Source organism: Sus scrofa, chromosome 9 (genome assembly GCF_000003025.6).
Source record: "Sus scrofa isolate TJ Tabasco breed Duroc chromosome 9, Sscrofa11.1, whole genome shotgun sequence".
Lineage (NCBI taxonomy): Eukaryota > Metazoa > Chordata > Mammalia > Artiodactyla > Suidae > Sus > Sus scrofa.
In genome coordinates, this window is record NC_010451.4 from 16,116,956 (window position 1) to 16,125,325 (window position 8,370).

General features: G+C 37.9%; 1 long non-coding RNA gene across 1 annotated transcript; it reads left to right on the plus strand.

The window, feature by feature from the left end:
* LOC110262274 lies at positions 1,072–7,062 on the plus strand. Its single transcript, XR_002347102.1, has 2 exons — positions 1,072–1,293; positions 6,955–7,062. It is a non-coding gene; the product is annotated as an uncharacterized LOC110262274 (long non-coding RNA).

The following is an 8,370-nucleotide window of genomic DNA, read 5'->3' on the forward strand; positions in this document are numbered from 1 at the left end:
TCTTTATATCTAAAATGATCTTTTCTGTAAACTATCTTTTTTTTGGGGTCTTTTTGTGTTTTTAGGGCCACAACCGCGGCATGTGGAGATTCCCAGGCTAGGGGTCTAATCGGAGCTACAGCTGCTGGCCTATCCCACAGCGACAGTAACGTGGGATCCAAGCCATGTTTGCACCCTGCACCACAGCTCATGGTGACACTGGATCCTTAACCCACTGAGTGAGGCCAGGAATCAAACCTGCAACCTCATGGTTCTAGTTGGATTCGTTTCCGCTGCACCATGATGGGAATTCCTCTGTAAGCTATCTTTGAAATCCCTACTCATCTACCTATACTTAGCTCAAAAGTCACCTCCTCTATGAAGCTCTCTCTAACAGCCCGGATGGCATAGATGACCAATTCTTTCCATATTGTTTTTCATAATGACTTGAGTCTTCATAGTACGTTTTTATACCTTTCTTGATTTAATTATGATAATAATTTTAAAATATATGATTATAAACTTCTTGTAATATTCTAATAAACAGTGAGCCCCTTGAAGGAAATTATCAAGTCTGATTTTTCTTTTAATTTCCACAAAATTTGAAACATGATAAACATTCAACAAGCACTTGAATGAAAACTCTTAAAGAACTAAAATGATCAACTTACTTGTATATGCAATATTTATCGGGGAGTTCCCATCGTGGCGCGGTGGTTAACGAATCCGACTAGGAACCATGAGGTTGCGTGTTCAATCCCTGGCCTTGCTCAGTGGGTTGATGATCCGGCATTGCTGTGAGCTGCAGTGTAGGTTGCAGATGCGGCTCGGATCCCACGTTGCTGTGGCTCTGGCGTAGGCCGGTGGCTACAGCTCCGATTCGACCCCTAGCCTGGGAACCTCCATATGCCACGGGAGCAGCCCAAAAAATGGCAAAAAGACAAAAAAAAAAAAATTATCTACATAGATTGGTTATGTGTGCCTAAAGTTAGTAGGAGGAAGTATCTGCAGAGAAGCAGATTTTAGATAATTATAATATGAATATTAATATTATTGTACATAAGTGTAAATTCTTTTCAATGCCTCAGTGATATCCTCCATCTATTGTTACTTAACTCTGGTTTGGATGCTCACCACTCAAAAGCCAGTAATCAAGAGGAAAGTGTCAGTAGAAAGAAAAGATGCTTTAATCAGAAGAGTCAACAACCTAAGGAGAAGCTGGACTCATATGCTGAGACCAACTCCAAGGATTCTTCTCAGTCACAACAGTTTTTAAAGGGGAAAAATGGAGAAGAATCTCAGTGAATCATCGAGGTAAGAGGTTGGATTCTGCATCATTCTCCATAGAGCACAGACTGACTGACTCTTTCTTCAGATGTTGTCTTGCTAAGGTGGCTGTTGAGAGTAGAGAGCTAGTCATTCTTTTACTACTTAATTCTGCATTCTTACTCCTTTTAATATTGGAGAAGAATCAACAGGTTAGGCAAGGCATGGTGTGCATTCCGGAGAGCAAAAGTCAGAAGTTTGGTAAATTGCCTAATGATTTCATTCCAATAAATAGGTTCTTTCAAGGGTAAAGGGGAATAGAAGTGGCAAACAGGGAAGGGACAAAGAGCTGCTTTCACTGTAACCTACTTCCAAGTCGTATTAGTTTGTCACCAGGCTTATTGCCCCGATGACACTGACAAAAATACCACCTCTGCCTAAAATACTTGCAAGACCCAGGTCAGAGTCTACCTTCTCAAAGCAGCTTTTCTCAACACTCCTCCAGCTCCCCCCTGCCCCTTTATTTTTCTTTTCTGGGTTTAGATGTCAGTTTTTATAGGAGTATTCTGACAGTTACAGTTTCCAATCATCTGGAGATCAGGTAGTTGTGAGAAGCTGAGTTCTATTTAACGCCTCCTCCTGGGAGAAGTGAGAGAGTCCCAGGTTCCAGCTATTATTTTTCCCAAAGACCCAGAGATTGAGGTACTCAGTATCAATTTTGAAGTCATCTTATTGTTGCGCCACAATACCTAAGCGATTATGGCGCATATAAGTCAACATATAAATTTGACTCTGAAGGAATGAGTATTGGGTACATTCTTTGCAAGAGGGAATATACATTGGTAAGATATTGTCAAAAATGCATTTTACAACTGCAACTCAATAATCTTATAAAAGTAAAATTGCATTATTGCCTTCCTAATTTATTGCTAACTTCCTAATTGTTCCCTGCTTCCTAAATATTAATGCCCAACACTTTAACATGTTTCTGCCTTACTTCCAAACTTCAAGTTCTTATTCTTTCTTTCACATTTTCTGGACTTTAGTTTATATTCCAAAGGAAATGCTACCTATTCCATGAATAAGTTGTTATTCATGGCTCAAGCTGTTCCTTTTATCTTGACTTTCCTTATCATCTCTTCAGTTTGAAAACTCCATCTTCAACTCAGGTCAAATCTCAAAATCTTGATAAAGTCTTTACTCCTTCCTCTGAGGCTCACAGTGCCTCACAGAAACTTCCTTAAAGTGTCACTACAGTGATTGGCTTTTTTTTTTTTTTTTTTGTCTTTTGTCTTTTGTCTTTTTTTTAGGGCTGCACCTGCGGCATTTAGAGGTTCCTAGGCTAGGGGTCTAATCGGAGCTGTTGTTGCCTGCCTATACCAGAGCCACAACAATGCCAGATCCAAGCCGTGTCTGCAGCCTACACCACGCTGCATGGCAACACTGGATCCTTAACCCACTGAGCAAGTCCAGGGATTGATTCATTTCTGCTGCACCACGATGGAAACTCCATGATTGGCTTTTGTTCCCTTACTCTTAGCTCTGGCGGATGAGACACTTCTCTTAGATTTCAAAAAACTTCCTAGTTCCTATCACAGTGTTCAATTTAGTAACTTTGTTGTTGTTGAGTGGTTGTTAATAACAACAGCAACAAAAAATCTAACGTAATGTAAAAGGAACAGAACAAGAGAATTGTTTCTTTATGTCCAACTATAAAACATAATTTTTTAAAATATCTTCAGTATTGAAATGTTATAAAACAAATGTAGCAAATTCATGCCAAGAGGTTTCATGAACATTTTATTCTGGATATGAAGCAGAGGCTGTCCAACTCAGAAAATCTTGGTGTGCATCTCATAAAAGGCTTACTTCAAAAACTTAATACACATACTAGAGTGCCTTTGCTCAGTCATTTGTATTACAGCCTGCTGATAATTACATAGAAATGCCGAGCCCTAAAGATAGAGGTAATTGGTATGGGAAGTCAAGGCAGATTAAAATGAGATTCTTAGGGAAATAGGTTTTTTGCTTTCATTGCTACCAACTGGGCTAAGAGCAACTGTCCTCAGTCTCATGGAATGGCTCTTGAAAGGTGACAGGCAGACTCTGCTCTTTTCATGTCTCTGAGCCGTATTCTCAGCTTGCAAAGTGTTTTTAGGTAAATATCCAAATGCAGAGTTTTCTAACTAAACAGAAAGCCCTAACAAGAGCTTTAGATGAAGATTCATGTTTCTCTTTCTTAGGTTTAAAGCAGTGTTAGAATTGCCACGTAAATCACTTAAAAGCTAGACATTACAACTAAGACACAGTTACAAAGGATGAAAAACCTGGGTGAGTGTGAGAAAAGAGAAAATGCAGAAAGAGATGGAAGGAGCTAGGGACAAAAATAGATAAAATTAGTATCATTCATTTAACAGATTTATGTAATTGATTTCAGAAAACTGGAGAGTTTGGGATTATAAGAAAAGCAGTAGCTTAAATCATGGCTCTGTCCCTTAGTAGCTCTGTGACTTTAAGTGAATGACTTAGCTACCTTAACCTCCAATTAGCCATGTATAAAATTAGGTGATAATATTATTGAAAATAATACCACTTTGGGGATAATTTTGAAGATTAAATAATACATACACAGTGCTTAGCAAATATATACTTCAATAAATAACAAATTTTTAAAATTAATATTTTAACAAAAATCTGATCCTGTTATTCACTTGCTAAAACTCCCTTCTCTGGTTTCCTATTGTGCTCAAAAACAAATTAAAAAAAAAAAAAAAAAAAACCCAGACTCATACTTTGTCCTCAGGTTTCCTTGTGCTCCATCTCTCATGATCTCTCTAGCCTCCCTCCGCATCTCTCTTTTCTTAGACCACAGAGTTTCACTCTAACCCACTCTCAGTCCTTCAAACAGACAATTGTAGAACCTCATAGTTTTTTCTGACAGGAACATTTCCTCTTTCGGTATATTTCATACATAACTAACCTCTCTTAGTCCTCAGGTCTTTTGTTAAATGTTACCTCCACAGAGAACTCTGTCTGGTCTCCCTAGGCAGAAAGGGTGGAAAGTGATATCTACCCTTTTAAATACACAAGCACTCATAATTCTCTATGATTATACATGATTCTTTCCATTAGTGTACTTTAAAAATTTTAATTATATTTGTTCATTTACTTTTATACTATTTGCCTCCTTGGTTACATTTTAATCACCTTGAAAATAAAGACAGGCGTGCTTCCTTAAGTGCCCAACAAATGTTTGTTACATGAGGCAAGGGAGAAGAAGAAAGGAGTAGTAATATCTTTCTAAGGGCTCAATGGAGGAGCAGGACATTTTTAGGTAGCAAATTAGTCATAAGAGTACTATATAACTAACTGAGAAAGACGCTGTCTTGTATGAATTTTGAGCAATTATAGCAAGAGCACTCAAAATAATTTTCTCTTACGAACGACAAAGCAGTACAAAATAGAGAAAGAACTCTGTGGCACTCAAAAAAAGACAATACAATGACGAATAATGGACAGCAACCAGCACTGAGGCAGGGAGAATATCCTTCCATAAACTTTGATAAGACTTTCACAAATTTTATAGTAAAGACTGGAATGAAATTTGTAGCAAAACTCCACTCCATGGTATGTGCAGGTTTTGACAGTTTGAAGAGGACTGCTAACTTGGATGAATGGGTAATTATTTTTGGCAATATCTCAGTTGACACTTATGCTATATTGGTGGGAATACAAAGATTACAGTCATTGCAAAAACTGTTAGTTACTGATAGCAACAAAATGTACATGCCATTAAACTTAACAATTCCACCTCTGGGGCTCTGTTCTTAAATAATAATATAAAATACAAAGTAAGCTTTATGCATAAGGACATTAATGTTATTTACATCAGTGAAACGGAATAATCATCCTAAATACATTCACAGAATAACTGTTATATAGTACATAATATTGTTTCCAGAGAGTTTGTAATGTTACAGGGAAATGCATGTTACATTTTTTGTGAAAACAGATGCAATAAATATTAAAATAATTTCTATCTACCATTTAGAATTTTAACGAATGTTTGAGCCTATATTAGTATATCAGATAGAGTTTAACCGCATAAGCCAATTGTATTCAGCATATTTAGTCCTATACTTAAAGCCTGAAGTCTTGAGGAGAGGTAGCAGGAAGGGAAGCTCAGGAGCAGCCTGTAACGCCACAGGCATGAGCCGAAGCTTGTTATTCACAGATAAGCAGGCAGCAAAGAAGATCCAGGACAGGGAAAGAGAGAGTGATGGCAGGTCTAGCTCTTCGGGGTACATCAGCCTGCAGAGAGCCTATGCAAACTTATAAAGGGTTCCCACCTGATTAGATCAGATCCGCCCCCAAATGTCTCCCTTTTGATTAACTCAAAGTGTATTGATTAAGGGCATTAATCAAATCAGCATATCACTTCACAGCAGTATCTGAATTAGTGTTTGATTGAATAACAGGAAAAGGTATGTGTGTTTGCTACAAAACAGCTGTTGCCTCCCTTCCTCCATCTAGCTCTCTAAAAAGAATATCTGTGTAGCCAACTTTAAGTGGAAACATGCTAGGGAAGGAATTTGGGGGACTGTGGTTCAGAACAGTGAAGTAGGCACATCACAAAGCCATCACATTCCTTTTATAAACAGAAAAAGAAACTGATTAAAATCTTAATACCTGTATTAGTAATAGAAATAAAAGGGAATGTAGTATTTATTGAAAGCTACTATGTGCCAGTTATTGACATACACATCATTTATCTAATCCTATGAGAAATTTTTAATTACTTTGTCTCATTCATAAATTAGAATGAAAGTTATACAAAGACTCCATTTGTCTCATAAAGTGCTATATTTCCAGTGCCTGGAAGAGGTTCTGGAACCAAAGAATTACTTTCTAAATAAATAAATAAGCAAACCAACTAACAAAGAAATTTGTGTTTACAACAAGAATATAACATAGTTATCCCCATTTTACAAGTAACGGTATAAAAATTCGAATACCCTTTCCTAAATATGAAATAGATAAATGGTAGAAACAGCCTGTAAATTCCCAAAGCTTTAGGTTCCAAAGTCTGAGGTGTTTGTATAGTACTACTCTACCCATTAAATGTTCCTTTTTGTTTGTTTGTTTGTTTTTGTCTTTTTGCTATTTCTTGGGCCGCTCCCGCGGCATATGGAGGTTCCCAGGCTAGGGGTCGAATCGGAGCTGTAGCCACCGGCCTACGCCAGAGCCACAGCAACGCGGGATCTGAGCCGCATCCGCAGCCTACACCGCAGCTCACAGCAACGCCGGATCGTTAACCCACTGAGCAAGGACAGGGACCAAACCTGCAACCTCATGGTTCCTAGTCGGATTCGTTAACCAGTGCACCACAACGGGAACTCCCACTAAATGTTCTTAATCTTTCATAAAGGCTCTTTATGAACCATAAGATGGCATCCAAATTAAGGAGTCAGCATCACTCACTTTATTGTCTAAGATTAAAAAAAAGGAGAGGAGGAAAGGGAGAAAAGCATGATTGGATACACTCGCATCCATGGAAAATGAGCTGCAAAAGCAGAGGTCCTGGGCTGTGGTGGGTGAGGTCACTGGAAGAGCATTTGGTCTGGAATGAGCCCCTGTGGAGGGAGCCAGGCTAGAAGACAGACAAGATCAATATGAAAATCAAATGCATTATCTTTGTTTACATCCCAGGTACTGAAGTGTGAGCGTCTTTGGCAAGTGAGGGAACCAGGCTATAAGTGATGAATGTCCCACTTAAATGACACTTTGCGAAGCCTTCATCATGTACTGGCAGAAGAGTCACAAGAGAATAAATGACTTTCTTTTTAAGTTTCAAGAGCAGGACAGAGGAGACAGACAGTGTGAATGTCACAGTCCCTATTCAATTGATTTCTCAGCAGCTCATGCTAAAAAGTAGTCTCCCGAGGGCGGAGAAGGCTCACACACAGACCCAGTGAAGCTTGAGTTGTCTGTAATGACATCCAAAGCTTTTTATTTCTTTTATTTATTTTCAAAGAAAAAAAATGGCACCCATTATAGAGAAATGTAACAAAATGACAAAAAGAAAAGAAAAAGAGTCATTATTTATTTTACCACTCCCACAGTGTGAAATACATAATGATTTTTCCCCAAGTTTTCCATTTTAACTTTAAATAGAAATAAGTTTCAGACCTAAATATACACAGTGGCAAATACACTTGCAAATCATTTAGTTTAGCTTCACATTGATAAAAGCAGATATATTAAATGGCAGATTTATAAACTACAAAATACAGTGAGAAATTATTTGAAATTTGCAAGTATTGCTTACTTTCTCATCCTGTGCCTCCTGTAAAAATGTATTTTCCTTATGCATGCAAGGATTCATTACTGACTATAAAGTTTAGGGAAATGGCTGGGTGATAATAGTAACATTTTAACTAAACTATAAAAAAGGTTCAGTGATTTCAGACAACCTGAAATGAAGGTGGTCACCATAGATCTAGGAGAATCTTGAATCCAAATACAAAAAATCAAAGCAAAACACAAGTTATTAAAATAAACCTGAACAGGAACACATCTAGTCTATAAATGAGCAATGCCTACCTGTGAGAATTAATCATCGGTTTACAAAGAGAATGAGTCCTTTGGTAGGAAGTGGGTGGAGTAACCACAATAGCTAGGGAAAGCCAGTTGCTAAAATTAGAATTTCTTGATTATATTCTTTGGTTTGTTCTTTCGTCTCTTCAAATATTTTCATATTTATTGAGCATCTATTCTAAGCCGCTCCTGTTCTAGAAGTTAGAGATTCGTTGGTTAGAAGATTTAAGTTTTCTGGTTTCAGGTAGTTGATAGACTTGAGAAGTCATGTACAAAAGCATTCTCAATTCCACTCAAATAACTGGTATAAAATAATTCATAAGACAGTGCGGTGGACGCATTGGAGAGACACCTCAACCCCTCCCAAGATTTTATATCAGTTTTTCAGTGGAGCTGATACCTAAGGTGAGGCTTGAACGGAAGAGCAGTGATGTTCAGAGTGAAGAGGGCAGAGGTGGGGATGGCAAGCAGAGAACAAAAACCACAAAGAGACAGGAGCAGAAGGCTTAGTGTGGGGAAGTAAACATG